Here is a 16,497-nt window from a genome sequence, read left to right as displayed (position 1 = left end):
GTCATAATACTGTAAGTATCTTGGTTAAAACAAAAATAATGTTGTTAAAAGGTTCACTCTCTATATTCTGAGATGAAATAGTATTTTATTTTTACTAAAGGGATGAGGAGACCCCTACTGAACCAACCTCCATAGGATTATGGTAGAGCTATTTAACATTTATACTAACAGGAACATATCAATTCAATTCAATTCTGCCAAAGCAGAAGTGTACACAATACAATATCACTTACACCCCTTACTTATGACCATTGAGGTACAATATGGCTCCATAAGCTCATAATATTGTGAGCTTGTAGACTGGCTATTGCTGCTATTTAAAAAACATGAACTAGATTTATTTTCTGCCATTGTGACTTGGATATGAAAGTGCTTAAAAGAGAGTAGCACACATTGTAATATACCAGTAAGACGCTCTGGGTGAGAAGCGACCTCGCCCTAAACCACACTGGTGGTTAGACTGACACAATATGTCCATATGAGGGCATTTCTAGATATGGGCTTATATGTTGTGATCTTCATATATGGATATCCAGGTGATGATAGTCAGCAGTCTTGATTTGCAAATGAATTCTGTCTTGGCCAAATGGAGTGTCCATATATGGGCATTGCCAAATATGGGCTTGACATCAGGGATCTCCATATGATTGCCAGAACAGGCTATCTTGGTCATTGAGTCAACAATGTGATGTCACAACAGGTCAGCTAAAGACATTGATACATTACTCACGGACGGACAGGGTCTGCCGGGTTTCATAGTAAACTGCGACCTATGGTCACAATTAGAACAATCCATGCATTAACATTTTGACAAGATGCCTGTTGTTTGCTAAAGCATTAGTTTCCACAATAGTGCATCACATTCCTTAAGGAAACAGGGTGGATTAACATATCCATTCACAAACCTTGTGTGTATATTAATTGGTAACATACAAGTCCTGACTGCACAAAATAATGATGACATGCATGCTACAATGGAGTGCAATATGTAGCCTATTATGTATAGTTGCTAGCCTACAGGTGGTAGAGTTAACTTGATTGTACCTGTAGGGCATAGTGCCAAAACAGAGCTGGCATGCAAGTGGTCCTAGCAACCTCTAGATGTCAGTGTTATTCTTTTCCATCACTCCAAGACTCCCTTGTCATGCCATGGATGCAAGCAGACTCTGTCAACACCAATGCCATAAATATCTAATGTTGTTGTTAGTAGGAATAAACTCAGACAGGGGAGGAGCAAACCCCAGTTCCTGTTTTACACTAAAAGGAGGTGGTGCTCTACAGGCAAAAACAAAGAAAGAAAGATTTTTTTACGGAATGGGTTTCCATATTGTGGGTGCATAGACTGTGGGTTGGAACCCAAACGTGGGTTATCATGGGAGATACTGTAGGCTATCTATTGGGTCATGGAATTGTGTACAATATAGAATGGCAATACAACTACTTTACATTAGCAATGAGGAAATAATTATGGTTAGATGTGAGTGTGGCCAGCATTGATTGTAAGGGACGAAATTGTGTGCTACTGTTGAAAGGCTAACAGACCTGTGTTGGCCTAGCGGCCTGTGGACCTTTTCTATCCATCAGAATTTGCAATTAATTTGCACTGATAATAATAAATTCTGTTACCAAAAAGAAATGTTGTCCCTTACCAAATAAACGAACAAATAAATGAACAAATCAATTAAACAAAAAACTACCACTGGTTCAGGTTAAGGAAAACAACAAAATATGTTACTACAGACAAACACAATTGTACATAACCATATCACCAGGGGACTATGGTCCACTGTGCTTGCCAGAATAATTCTCTTGTGCTACTTTATGGACCATCCAGACTTATCAGGTCGTCGCATGAGATAGTTCTGATTTCTATACCCAGAATCAGTAAAACATTTGGAGAATCAATGTTCAGATTTTCTGCACCACATATCTGGAACAAAGCCCCAGATAGAGGTGGGGGTACAACTCTCAGTTATTTTAAAATATAAGTAAAATACCTTTCTGTTTGCCATGGCCCTTTACGGTGGATATTTAACATTTTATTTTTAAATACTTTCTTTTTAGTTAGTTAGTTAGTTAGTTAGTTAGTTAGATAGTTTAAGCACTTTGAATTGCCTTGTGGTTGAAATATGAAATAAAAATAAAATGACCGTGCCTCACCTCCTAGCCCACTTTTGGATTGTATTTAAATGATATTGATAATGCACAAATGGAAAAGTCCTCCTGTTTGCCTGGAGAAAACCACATTTTTGGACAGAACATTTAGCTCATTAGTTCTGAGTTCACTGAAACAAAACCAGTATGACAGGGTTTTTTAAGTGCTTAAGTGCTCCATTTCATGGGTGTTGTCTGTATTCAAACAATTAACTCTAATTGATATCATAAATGCTTATTGAGTATGGTCAAGACAAGCAGGGAACAATTATGTCTGGGTCATTGCTGTTGACTGATCTAGCATGCAATTTAAAATGTTATGTCAATTATTGTAGTATTAATCATGCAAGGGAAGAATATCCTAGCTATTTCCATGGACTGAGTTATTCTTAGACATTAAAGCTGAAAATATAATTAAATCTGAAATGTTCCCATAACTAATCTTTATCTTTCATTATGTTAATTCAATTGGACCAAGAGATTTATTTGTAAGGAACAGTTCAATCTGGCTTACCATCGTCAAAGAAAACCTTGATGAATGTAGTTGAACATTTTATTAAACAGGAGGACTTTTCCATTTGTGCATTATCAATATCATTTAAATACAATCCAAGTCACACATGGTACTTGTAACTGGATCAAATATTTGAATAAATAATAATAATTCAACCCATTGAGACAAGGTCTAAATAAATCAACTTTCATTAAGACAATAATGGGTAATGACTTATATTGCAGAGGCCGTTAATAGAAAATGTATCCCTTTTCAGGGATTAGAAATTGCCCTCATGGTTTAGGATAGTTCCCTGAATGAGTGTGCAAGTGGTGTAGCCTACATTTTAAAGTCTGCTTACCTGCCTGTCCCGCAACCTTATATTTTGGGAACAGGTTTCATCTGCACAATTAATGCAAGTATCTGAAACAGACTAGTGTTTGTGTAATCATAAATCAGTGTAACTAGTTGAGTTGAATGAATGGCAAGAATTATCCCTGGGCAATGAGTACCGAGATCATTAGCCAGTCTGCTTTTAGCGGAGGGACTTAGCAATATGTCAAAAGGTCAAATATGCCTACTATTCCTCTGACATCTAAATGCCTACCACCTAATAGAATTTCTTGAGAGAAAGGTATTCTATGAAGTTCTAGAAAGATTAAAATGTTAAACTTAAAGTTCACAAGGTAAGACAATAAGGCAAGATCAAGGCCCATATGCCAATATTTTCTTATCCTTGAAAATGCAGTGCAGGGGAATGCACTTACATAATAATATGTTTTAAAAATAGTTAACATATATACTGTATATACATAGTGAAAGAGGAAAGATATGTATATATACAGGTATGTATGTCTCCACACAGTTTAGCTGTTTCAACCTACGTAAACATTATTTTCTCTTTTCTTTCATTTCCTTGATAAGACGCAGATTGAGTGGGTGCCTATAGTCGATTGAGTGCAGCCTAGTTTATGTTTTCCTTTATGTAGACTGTCAAGAAGTACTATAATACAGTTGAGAGTGACTGTTTCAGGTGGGGCCCAAGGGTGTTCTGGATTAATTTTGAGATTGGGGATATGATATGGTACCAGGACAATCATGGTATCATCACTGGACACCATCAATAGATGCTGATTACATTTGATCATATATTTTCAGTCTGTGCTATCATCATTCCTCTTACACAACTGTAAGACCTATACTGTATATCAATACAGATACAGAATAGCTGTTGTTTACTGCCTTATTCTCATATTACTCTGTGATGTCAGCATCAGCTGACCGTTGTACCAAGCCAAATCTCCATCCCACTCACATTCCCATAACCATTAACCACATAGGGAACGCCCTCATGGATACTATGTCATTACTGCGACATTCTCTATTGTAGCCTATGGTCCTGCAGCAGGGGAATGTGATCTCGCTGGTTCGACCAGCCTGAATTTAGGCTTCTCACCATTTCCCGGAGACAGCGTTATATGAAATAAACCTTTTGATTCCAAGGACAAGACACATTCTCAGATATAATTACCTGTTCAATGAACTATTATACAAAAATATAATATTTTAGAGCAGGGCAGTGGGGTGGGTACAGAGAGAGCAGATTGGATCAGCAGGATGTTATTGATTCAAGCCTGACGACTGACAATATATCGTCATTGTCGGGTGGAAACCTTGTATGTCCAAAACAGTTTGTTTTGTATTTATATAAAATGCACTAAACTAGTGAAAACAGCCGATCTACAGCCGATCTGCTTATAGATCTGCTGTTTTCACTACTTTTGTGTGACGGCCTTGTATGATGAAGCAGAGCTTTACTTTGTGAAAAAAATTACAAATTTGAAACTTGGAGATACGAGGTTTCTGCCCAACAGTGACAATATACTGTATATGTGTCCATACACTTAAACCTTGTATACTTCATTGACCAACAACAGTTTTCTGAAAAATGAATGTTGCTATATCAGTGATTCTCAAATATTTTCATGTCAAAGACCCCTAAAATTAAAAATGTACTTGGCTCTGGACCCCCATCTCAAAATATTTAGTGCCAGGGACCCCCAGAAGCAAAGATTTGAGATGAAGAATGTCGGCTTTAAAAATATATTATATTCAAAGATTAGTTGTTAAAATCTAAAATGACATAGATACATTCCTGTTTGGTTAATCTCTTTACATCTCGAACAAACAAAACAGATCATCTGTAAAAACTAAACAAAAACAAAACAAACAAAGAAACAAATGATGCAGAAAACAACCTCCAAGCACGCAACCTCTACGGTTGCATGACCAGGGACATGCTGGCCATTGGGAAAAGCGGGACAACTCCCAAACGGCCGGTTCATTCCCGGCCGGTCCAGGCTGGCCATTAGGAAAAAATGTAAAATAAAATGTCGGCCTTCGTTCCATTTTGGGGGCTGGGCGGCCAACAAAGTAAATCGTCACTGTCGGGCAGAAACCTCGTATCTCCAAGTTTCAAATGTATACATTTTTTCGCAAAGCAAAGCCCTGCTTCATCATACAAGGCCGTTGCACAAAAGTAGTGAAAACAGCAGATCTACAAGCACACAACGCCTCGCAGTGCGAGGCGTTGTGTGCTTGTAGATCAGCTGTTTTCACTAGTTTAAATCATTTTTAAAACGGTTTTGGACATACAAGGTTTCCACCCGACAATGACGAAATATAACTCATGTAATTGGCCCACTGGCTTGTCACTTGTCATGATCTGAAATGGCAAATCTTTGACCTCTATAGCGCGCAATGAGGGCCTCTACAACTCTTTTTCCCGGGCTGAATCAGGGGCCCAGCATGTCCCTGACACAACCTCTACGGTTGCATGACCAGTCTCATGGCTGCGGGACAATGAATTTGAGAGGAATGTCGTTACAGTTGTTCCTGTCAGACGATACACCAGGAAATGTGTTCCTTTCTGGTTTGGTTGGTAGGTGTTTCGTGCGAGTATAAAAGCTGGCGTTAAGACGCTTCATCTTCATCACACCATCATACCAGACAACATGAAACTCCTCCTGCTCTCCGTACTGCTGGTGCTGCTCCTGTGTAGCAGGCAAGGTGAGTACGCTTGTAATTAGATTAAAAGTATTACAGTGCTATGATATATTGATGCAGAAATAAAGGTTTGACTTATACTGATGGATGCAGGTTTGACTGATAAGGTTTAAAGGAGTAGTTCACCCCCAAAATGACTTTTTTTCCCCTATTGATTACTCACGTCATGTAGACTTGAGTTCAATAATATATATTTTTTTGTATTTGTTGCATTCCTAAAACAAAAAATCTATTTACCATAATCTTTTTTTTTTTTTTTTTTTTTTGTCTTAGGAATGCGACAATACAAAAAAGAAAAAAAAATTGAACTCAAGTCTCCATGTAATCAATAGAAAAAAAAAAGTCATTTTGGGGGGAACTATTCCTTTAACTTATTGATACAGGTGTGTGTGTGTGTGTGTGTGTGTGTGTGTGTGTGTGTGTGTGTGTGTGTGTGTGTGTGTGTGTGTGTGTGTGTGTATATATAATTATTCTTTTTTGAAATTATTATTATTATTATATTTTCAGCTTCATTGTGCGTAGCTTTTCAATTTTGTAACTTGCATTTTTAATATTTAATCTCTTCATCCAGCATCTATTTTTAGAGGAAATTGATTAAAAAAAGGATAATTTGTGATGGATCGTCTGCTCAGAGCTGCTTTCAATATTATGATGATTTTCAAACCCCACTTTATAAAGTTCACACTGATCTTTCATGAACAAGCAGAAGTTATAATTAGAGGCGATGAACAAGATAATGCCTTGGAACCTGTTTTCACATGGTGCATGTTTGGCCTTCCTTCCAGTAAACATGCTCAAATGCTACACCTGTGACGATGAGAACGATGACATCTGTAAGACAAAGACCGTCTGCCCGGAGTCCAGCAACTTCTGCAAGACTGACTGGAGCAGTAAGTACATTGCTTTCTCTCTATTAGCATTACTATTGTCACTCTAGAATGATATGATGTGTGTACAAGATCATTATAAATTATAATTAAGTATATATTATATAGATATTACATTACATTACATTACATTACATTACATTACATTACATTACATTAAAGGAGCTATAGTCAACTTTTTTTTAAACGGATGCTAAAATAAAAATAATGATAAAATAATAATTTTGGCCATTGTAGGGCCGACACTTTGTTTACATCCTAGTCTAACATAGACAAGAATGTAAACAAAGTGTCAGCCTGACAATGGCCAAAATTATTATTGTATCATTATTATACGCTTTGTGTGGTCATTTTTAAATAGAAACACATATATGAAGGTTATTTTTTCATAAAATATTTTTGAAACATTTTTATTTTAGCATCCGTTTAAAAAGAAAGTTGACTATAGCTCCTTTAATTAGAAGATAATCTGAATATATAGTTTAAAAAATAGACTTCAGCCTTTTCCAGCTTTTTTTTCTATTAAATTTGCATTATGTGTTCATTTATTTTTTCCAGATGACCAAATTTCTCGTACCTGCGAGGAGTTTTGCGTCCCGTCTATTGATGTTGAATGCTGCGAAGAAGCCCTGTGTGGAGATCCGGAGGAGTGACAGACAACAGCACTCAACTCTGCCTTTCACTTTCTGTCGAATCAGCACAATTATGTAATATCCATGCTCTGATGTTTATCTTCCTGGCATATACGATTTAAATAAGAATGGTCTTTCGTTGGTATTTTAATTAAACAGCTCTATGATTCCAATAAAAAACAGAATTTTAAATATTTTCCAGTGTTTTGCATGTATTTTAATTGAATTTAATCAAGTGTCGTGCTCTTTTCCAAATGCCACGAGACAGTGATTTTCACAGGCTTGTACTCTAGACAGATATATATATATATATATATATATATATATGTATTAATTACTACACCAGATTAATGTCATGCTCTCAGCACATATGGGACAGGCATGCACAGAAACTGACACTTCATATTCTTAATCCCCTGAAGCTATTGAGTCGCCTGCTACTATGTGGGTCACTAGGCTGTCAGTGACGGTCGGACGGTCAGACTCTGTTTTAGGAGTTAGTTCATTAGAACTCAGGTATGAAAACACAGAGACACCTGGCACACCTGCTCTCCTGCACAGTAGGCTATAGGCCTACTGTAAAGACGTGTGTCTTATTAGGTGCCGATGGAAGCCTGAATACTGTATGCTCTATTATTGCTCTTTGATGTTGATGATTGTTTGTAAGAAGGAGTACATTTCAGCATCTACTTTTCAATGTGCTTGTACTGTAGGTATTCCATGTATGTATGGTTCTATCCAAGTCTTAAGTGACACAGATCCTAGCTCTCTTATCTTTATAAACCCTGGCATCAGCATGTGTAGCCACGTCATTAAACTGGCTCAGTGAAAACAGGCCAACATTTGGCAAAAATAGACAAACATTCTGTGAAAATAGTACAGAGCTTGTAGATCTGCTAGTTCTGCAACCAAAGTACAGTGACGTACTGTATATACTGTAGGGGTTTAAACTCTCGTCAGTGCAAGGAGTAGCTAAAAAGCAGCAATTGACCAATGAGTGGCCCATCCTTATCGAAGGGATCAGATCAGAGGTCTGAGGCATATGCATTTGAAATGGTAGGATTAACTCTCTCTGCTCATCTGAGTGAAGGGGAATATTAGACACTGTCACATGCAGGCAACCTGGACCCCTGCCTGGAATTGTAAGAAATCAGCAAAAATATGGCACAACCTGTCTAAAAAAAGATGAAGAAAAAGGCAATGTTACCTTCAGGCTGGATTACTGCAGTTCCTTATAATCATGCTGCCCCAACAGGTTTCTAAACTTCTGAGCTAGTGCAGAATGCTGCTGTGTAAGAAATAGAGATTGTATTTCTCCCATATTGTAGCTTGCACTGGTTCCCAGAATATAATATACAATCATTCTATTCACTCACAAAGCCCTTAATGGTCAAGCCACATTATTTCTTAAAGAGTTCTTACACAAATATACCCCATTAACACTTCAATCCCAGAACACAGGCCTACTAATGCACATTGTAAGAGCTTTGGATGATGAAGGCACTGTATAAATGCACAATTTACCTTTTACTTATTGGAAAATGTAGCCAAACGCACACATTTCAGCACATGCAGTGAACAGCGGCACGCACGCACACACACATAACAACATTAACATATTTTCATCATGATTGACCAAAGTCTAACTACCGATATACCAGTAAGACGCCTAAGGGTGAAAATGGGTTGCGCCATGTCTTGGCCATCTGGCCAAAGGGATTTGGTTCTTCTGGCATCACAGGGATCTCCATATATGGCAATAAAAGGGATTTGGTTCCCCTGACATTACAGTGATTATTGGCATTCACAGATATGGGCTTGATATTGATGACATATATGGGCATAAAAGGGATTTGGTTCCCCTGGTCTCACAGGGATCTCCATATCTCCATATATGGCCATAAAAGGGATTTGGTTCCCCTGGCCTTACAGGGATCTCCATATCTCCATATACAGTATGGGCATAAAAGGGATTTGGTTCCCCTGGCATCACAGGGATCTCCATAAATGGTAACAAAAGGGATTTGGTTCCCATGACATCACAGTGATGTCAGAGCATGATGTCAGAGCGTGCAGAGTCAATCAACAGAAAAGCCAAGTGTTACCCGTCCAGACAGACAGACAGATACGGTCAAGATGTGACAGTTCTGATAGTAAACTTCGACCGAAAATTAACTGACCACACAAACTTCAGTGAAATGCCTCTCTTTTCTCCCAGTGATGGGTTTGTTTTGATTGTGTTAGGAGGACCGCCTTTGCTTACAGAGTAATGGTGGTCCATCTACTGTATTCTATTGGATTAGGGAAGGGATTTCACTCTGGCATTAATCCCAGAAGATATATCAGGGTGAGCGGGGCTGGGCTCACAGAGGGCTCTGGTTTCCCCCTCTGTATCAGTCTGTCTGTCAGCCAGCACACTGCACTGTGCTTGTAAACACCTCCAGGAATAAGGCGAATAGGGAGACAGTGATCCGAGATGAATCTCTTCTGCTTCTCACTGGTAAGGACCAAGCCTTTCTGCCTCATACTTCCCTGTCTGTGGACACAGTAACATCATCAGTGTTATTTTAACATTTGGTTGCATTTGTACACTCTCAGAGTTACAAATGCATACATTAACACTGATGTTACTGTGTATTGTTGTGGCTTTGACTGTGTGTGTGTGTGTGCGTGCGTGCGTGCGTGCGCGCGTGCGTGCGTGCGTGCGTGCGTGCGTGCGTGAGTGTGTGTGAGTTAACAATAAATACATAGGCCTAGGTGAATGTACCAAAACATAGTTTATCAGTAGAAAAATGCTTTTGTTAAACAGATTGTTATGAAGACATTGAGCCAGTGTACCAGTAACAAACGCATTTAAGTGAACAAAGTTCCACCTCTAAATAGAGAGCATCTCTCTCTCTCTCTCTCTCTCTCTCTCTCTCTCTCTCTCTCTCTCTCAGAGAGATCACACACAAGCGCACACTCAAACTCACATGTACTGATGTACACATGCCTGCACAGACGCACACAAGCATGCACGCACACAAACACACAAGCTACTGTAACATACTATCTATGCTGCTATGACAATATACAGGTATACTGCTTCAACTCAATCCCACAAAAAAGCACACTCAAAAATGGTAATAATGTGCATTACATTGACCCATTCATGCGCACATTCACACACTGACGGTGGAGGAAACCATGCAACGCCTCCATTGGGGAGCAGTTAGGGCTCTTGCTCAAGGACACTTTGACACTAACTCAGGGCCAGGGGAGTTGGGGATCGAACTGCGAAACTTCCATTTCTCAAGTGGCCGTTCTACCGCCTGAGCCTGTAATCATACAATCACACAAACACACTTCTCAAAACAAGTGTTTCCTAAGTGTAATAGTGTACAGCATGTGCTTATGTAATCTCTGATTGCTTAACTTGTTTAATATGCTGTTTTTATTTTTATTTGCTGTTGTTTGCTGTTTTAACATGTAAATAAATGTATCATCATCATCATCATCTACGACACAAATGCCCCTTTCTTTACCGTCCATCCACGCTGGGCGCGATCTGTGCTGTGCGTTGTCTTAACAGAAGTGCTCGAATTTGGCGGAAGTGCTGCGTTTAAGGGAAGTTGCGTCATGCGGTGCAGGTCTGTTTCCCCCAGTGAAACAAACAAACATTTATTGTAGCTCTTAACTTGCTCTTAATAAGTGTAACGTTGTCAGAATCCATGTTTTGTTTGGATATATCAATCCAACAAAATCTTTCTTTACCGTCTATCCAACAAAATCTTTCTTTACCGTCTGTACAACAGAGGGAATAGTGATTACAAATTGTGATTGCCCTCTCGTTGTTTTTGTTGTTGTTCCGCATCACGTGATGATGGACATCTATCTACTCATTAAGCCCGATTTATACTTTGTTGTACATATTACCTAGAGCTGAGAGCATTATATGAATAATGCCTTCTGCACTGCTAGTAGGTCACAGAGGAGATAAGCAGGAAAACAATAACATTACATCGAGGTACTGTATGTAGGTAAGTTATTGTTATTCATCATTTGAGTAGGTGTCAAATTAATGCAAACTATGGCAGTGTTAAATGGGTTACATCACCTATAATAAGTACATAATTGACAAACATGAAAAACAGCAGTAGGCCTACCTTGTAATCAACAATATATATAACGATATACATACAAAACACATTTAAATTAGACTTCAGCGCAGTGTGTAAGCAAAATGTCAGTGATGTAAAAACCTCATTGACAATATTCAGATCTTCTTCTTTGGTGTATCATCGTCCTTTTTCCTCTTAGGCCTACAGTGGGTAAGTTCGAAAATGCCCACACCGAGCACACTCACGCATTAGTTTGTATTGGCCAGTGCGCTCAGTGCTGTATTTACGAACGCGGCCATAATATGTGCCACCGCCTCTTCCTCAGTAGGACGTAAGCAAAATGCTAAATGACCAACATGTAAATAATGGTCACTGGTTTTTATCTGAGCGTTGTATGGAGAGTGGCGGCGTCACTCCCATTCACTTCATGGGGCCAGGTCTTCTACGCGCACATCTATTGGTGTATAGTGACAAACCGTGAACCGGAAGTTTACAGAATGCATTGAAGTCTATGAGGGGTAAAGTGACAATGAACCACGTGACCAGCACTGTTTCTGACCCCGCAGTGGCAGAACTCTCTGATTAGACGACTCTGGTTTTTATATACCAGGTTAACAAAATGGACACCAAGATATGTGGACTAGAAATGATCCATTTAAATTAAACATGGCTCTCGATGCAAGGTCTTCCTGTCTTTTTCGATTAAACCTTTAAAGCATATTCATAGTCCATGGATGATATCAAACTGAACATAGAGTCATATTTCTTTCCCCTCTAAAACGGACGCTTTTGAAAGTGCAAGCCTTTCACCCTGCTCTGACCTCACTGGATTTCCCTGAATGAGTCTCCCCATCTGACAATATGAGACTGTGTGCTTTACTTGGCAGTCAGCGCTTATACTGATTACACAGAGCTTTCATGGGAATTCATTCAAAAAAATCATTGAAGCAGTACGGCCTCTCTGGCAGAGTAGCGTGATTTGATTTAACATTACCACGGGTGGATGGACACTTTTAAATATTATAACTTTCCTTATTGTCCTGGATGAAATCTAGTTTTTAGTTTTCTAAAATGTACAGTATGTGTGTGTGTGCTTCTTGCCTTCTTTAATGTTTTTTTTTGTGTGCATTTGTGTATGTGCATGTGTATATGTGTGTCCTTTCTTATACTGTAAATCTGTGGGTAAACACACATGCCTACGTTATTGTCTTGTTGGGTGTTGGGTGAACGGACACTTTTCTGACCAAAACTGACACAAATAGCAAAAGTAGCAGATTTACAAGCTCAAAACGTGCCTCTTTGCACCACATTTCGAGCTTGTGGATCTGCTACTTTTACTAGGAAGAGACCACATCTACTGCTCAAGTTAAACAGCATTTATTGAACTAAATGAGATGTATTTGTGTCGGGTGAGTGATACAATCGCAGACCACAGTGGTGATTGCGACGTGGATTGGCTAAGAAATAAGTGAAGGCAGGTGTAGTTGATAAGGCGAGATAAGCAGAGGGTGGTCTCTACCCCAGAACCAATCTGAGAACCAATCTGGGAACCCATCATTGCGCAGCACTTCATCTGTTCTTTAGAGATTACTCCAGAACATACGTTGAAAAATACAGAGATAAGAAGTTTCTTAATCACGGCACCAATGATATGCAAATGTACGTTGACAAAAACGACCCCAAAAGGAGTGGGGACGAAATGACGATGTTGATGATGCATAATCAAGTGAATACTGGAGAGGCATGGATTTCTAGGGGACTGCCCATACGTCCGAAGGTTCATTAGTCCAAAGGTTCATTAGTCCGAATTTAGTTAGGGTTACTGAGGTTAGGGTTAGGTTATAGGCATAGTATTCTTAACAAATTCGGACTAATGAACCTTCGGACTAATGAACCTTCGGACCAATGCCATGGCATCGATTTCTACACAGAGAGGGCAATTCTTTCAACATAAGATGCTGCATTCGATTTCAGGAGAGTTTGGACAAGGCAATTCTCTTGAATGCTGCCTTCAGGTATGGCATGGAAAGGGGCCATTTGCATTTCTTTCACCATATAGTAAAAACTGCATTAATGGTCTGGACAGGGAACTTTTTACAGACATAAAAAGGCAGGGGCTCAACTTGCTCAAGCCCCCTTTGATGTCTACTGTATGTGTGCACATGCCTGACATCCATACCTTGCTGTGTCCAGGAGGGCTCCATGGACAGCCTGTATGAGGTTGTGCAGGACTCCAGTGAGGGCCAGGCCCGGCCCGTCCCCAGCCGCTCCTCCAGTCGTTCCGTCAGTCGTTCCTGCAGCCCGGCGGTCTTCCTGGAGGACAACAGCACCAAGTGGCGGGGCTCGGGACGCTCCATCTCTATGGTGAGAAGTGATTCCAAATGAGGCAACTTGTGAATCATGTACAGGGGCGTCACACCAAATTCTGGGCCCTGGGTACAAGGATTCACTGCAGGCCCCCCATGAATGTTAACTATTGAAAAATAGCAGATATACAAGCTTACAGCGCGGCACCGAGTGCCGCGGTGCGAGCTTGTAGATCTGCTATTTTTGAAAAATCGTGAAAATGTGTGCCAAGAAACCTATGTTTCCATGTCAGTGATGCTCAAACCTTTTCATGTGAAGGACCCCCCATCTCAAAATATTTAGTTCCAGGGACCCCCCAGAAGCAAAATTTGAGTTACAAATGTTCACTTAAAAAATACATATATTCAAAGATTTGCACACATTTTCATGACTTTTCAAAAATAGCAGATCTACAAGCTCGCACCGCGGCACTCGGTGCCGCGCTGTGAGCTTGTATATCTGCTATTTTTCAATAGCTAAAGTTACTAGGGCCCCTCCACCTTGGGCCCTGGTAACTCAGTCCCACTTTCCTACCCCTTGTGACGCCCCTGATCATAATTAGGCCTACACCAGTGGTTTTCAACCTATTTCATATCAAGGTCCATTATTATTACTTGCGCAAGCAGAGCATGCAAGTACTACGATCGGCTGGGCATGTATGTCGGTGCCATACATGGCTTACTTGTGCACCAGGGGCAAGTTCTAGTTCATTCTGCATTTGAGCCGATGACCACCTTGATGAGTTTTAGTCTACCTCAGACCCAAAACTTGTTATCGTTTGTCAGATTTTGTCCAGAATTCCATGTTGTATTGAATTGATATGGGAGAGATAACAAACAAACATTGATCAAAATAACAATTCTTCTACATTCTTTAATTGCGTAGACTTCTTGTCAATTAAGTAATGCAGATGTTTAACAATAATTGAACTTCTTCAGAGCGTAATATGACAATTTTACGCTCTATATAAGGGTCCATTTGGTTAGCAACTCCTTTAGCAAAATCATTTAGCTGGGGACCACCTGGAACCTCCTCAAGGACCACAATGGTTGAAAACCACTGATTTACACCAATGGTTCTCAAGCTTTCACATTTCAGGGTCTCCCTGTGACTGTATACAACAGGTCCATTTGGTTCCATTTGTATACAGAGTTTCAGACTTGTAAATGTCAATTTAAACCCCCCCATAAAGGAACCCCGAAACTCTCTGGAATCCACTTGGAGAACCAATGATATACACGGAAACTAATAACAAAGGGTGGACCCCATCTGGGCCCCAGGAAGAACAGTCTTCACTACGGTGATGATTACTAATGGGGATCCGTAATGAACAATAAACAAATGGTCATACATCACACATACAGATGTTTAGACGCACGCCACCTGACCTGAGCAAACTCGAATCGCGTGGAACATCTTCCCCATGATGACAATTGGACCGCAGGGAGATGGACCTCCATTGGACCAGCTTGTACAGACACAGATTAATCTGATTATGGAATTATGATAATGAGCCAGTTGACAGCTGGTGTTGAGGCTAGGCATCTCGGGACACCAAGCATAGTCAAAATATGGATCGACAAATTAACAGTCAATTGTATTTTTGCACTTGAATTCCCTTAATGATCAATATGTTAAACATTTCAGTTTAAGTTAAGTCCTAAAAGTATTTGCATGCTAAATCTGGAATCATAAGTAAAGGGGAAAAACCCAGACAAAAAACAAACAAGCAAAAAAACAATAGTACCAGACACAAACAACAAAGACTGTAGCTATACTAATTATTACCCATTATTTCTGATAATACACTCTTCATCCAAGTGACTTATATGGTCTTTCCAACAATCTGATATGTGCACAGTAGTATGCTGTAAGATCATGTTATAGAGCCCACTCCAAAGTTCTTATTCTGTAATAATAATAATCACAAGTAAAACTGTATGCATATACTGTAGAGTAGATGAAACTGAATCCTATCTTTTAAATACATTAACTTGCAGGAGACGTGTCAATCACAACGTAGCAACTCCAAAAAGAAGAAGCGAAGGTGAGTTACCACACCGCGTACACACAGAGAAAGGTGGAGTTTATCAACACTACTGGGTTACACACCCATCCCCTTAAGATTACAATATAATTAAGATCATGAGATAAATGGGAAAACCTAGCCTATATTATCCGCTCACAGTGATACAAGTATTACTGAACAGTTTGCACTTTTGTTAACCCTGCCATGTTGGAAGCTATATTGACTTCTACATTAAGTGTGCTGCTGTAAAATTGTAAGAGTTATAATGCTAAGACGTCTTTTATTGGTGGCATTACTAGCCAGTTAGCTTCCCGGGAGCGTGTTGATATTGCGACATAGCATCTGTTCGACACGGGTGAATGTTAACCTGATGAAAAGCTAACCTGCCGTCACGATGAGTAGCTAACCTGCCGGCGTGGGTGAATGTTAACCTCTATGCCTAAACCTAACCCAAACCCTGACCCTAACCTCAGTAACCGTGACGCGGGTGAGTAGCTAACCTGCTGACACTCACAGTCGAAAGAATGGCTCGTCGAAAGAGCAAGATTTCCCCTGGCTACCCTACGAATAATACACATGCTGGTTCATAAATGCTATAGGATAGTTGGTACCTTTCATGAGTTAATTTCATTAAGCGTCCTGTGAACCTTGGCCAGTGCAGGGAATACATACATACAGTACATACATACATACAGACAGACAGACAGACAGACAGACAGACAGACAGACAGACAGACAGACAGACAGACAGACAGACAGACAGACAAAGCCAGATGTAGGAGCGGTTAGC

The sequence above is a fragment of the Nannobrachium achirus genome (genome assembly GCF_963921795.1).
Source record: "Nannobrachium achirus genome assembly, chromosome: 8".
Lineage (NCBI taxonomy): Eukaryota > Metazoa > Chordata > Actinopteri > Myctophiformes > Myctophidae > Nannobrachium > Nannobrachium achirus.
This window is presented reverse-complemented; position numbering follows the sequence as displayed.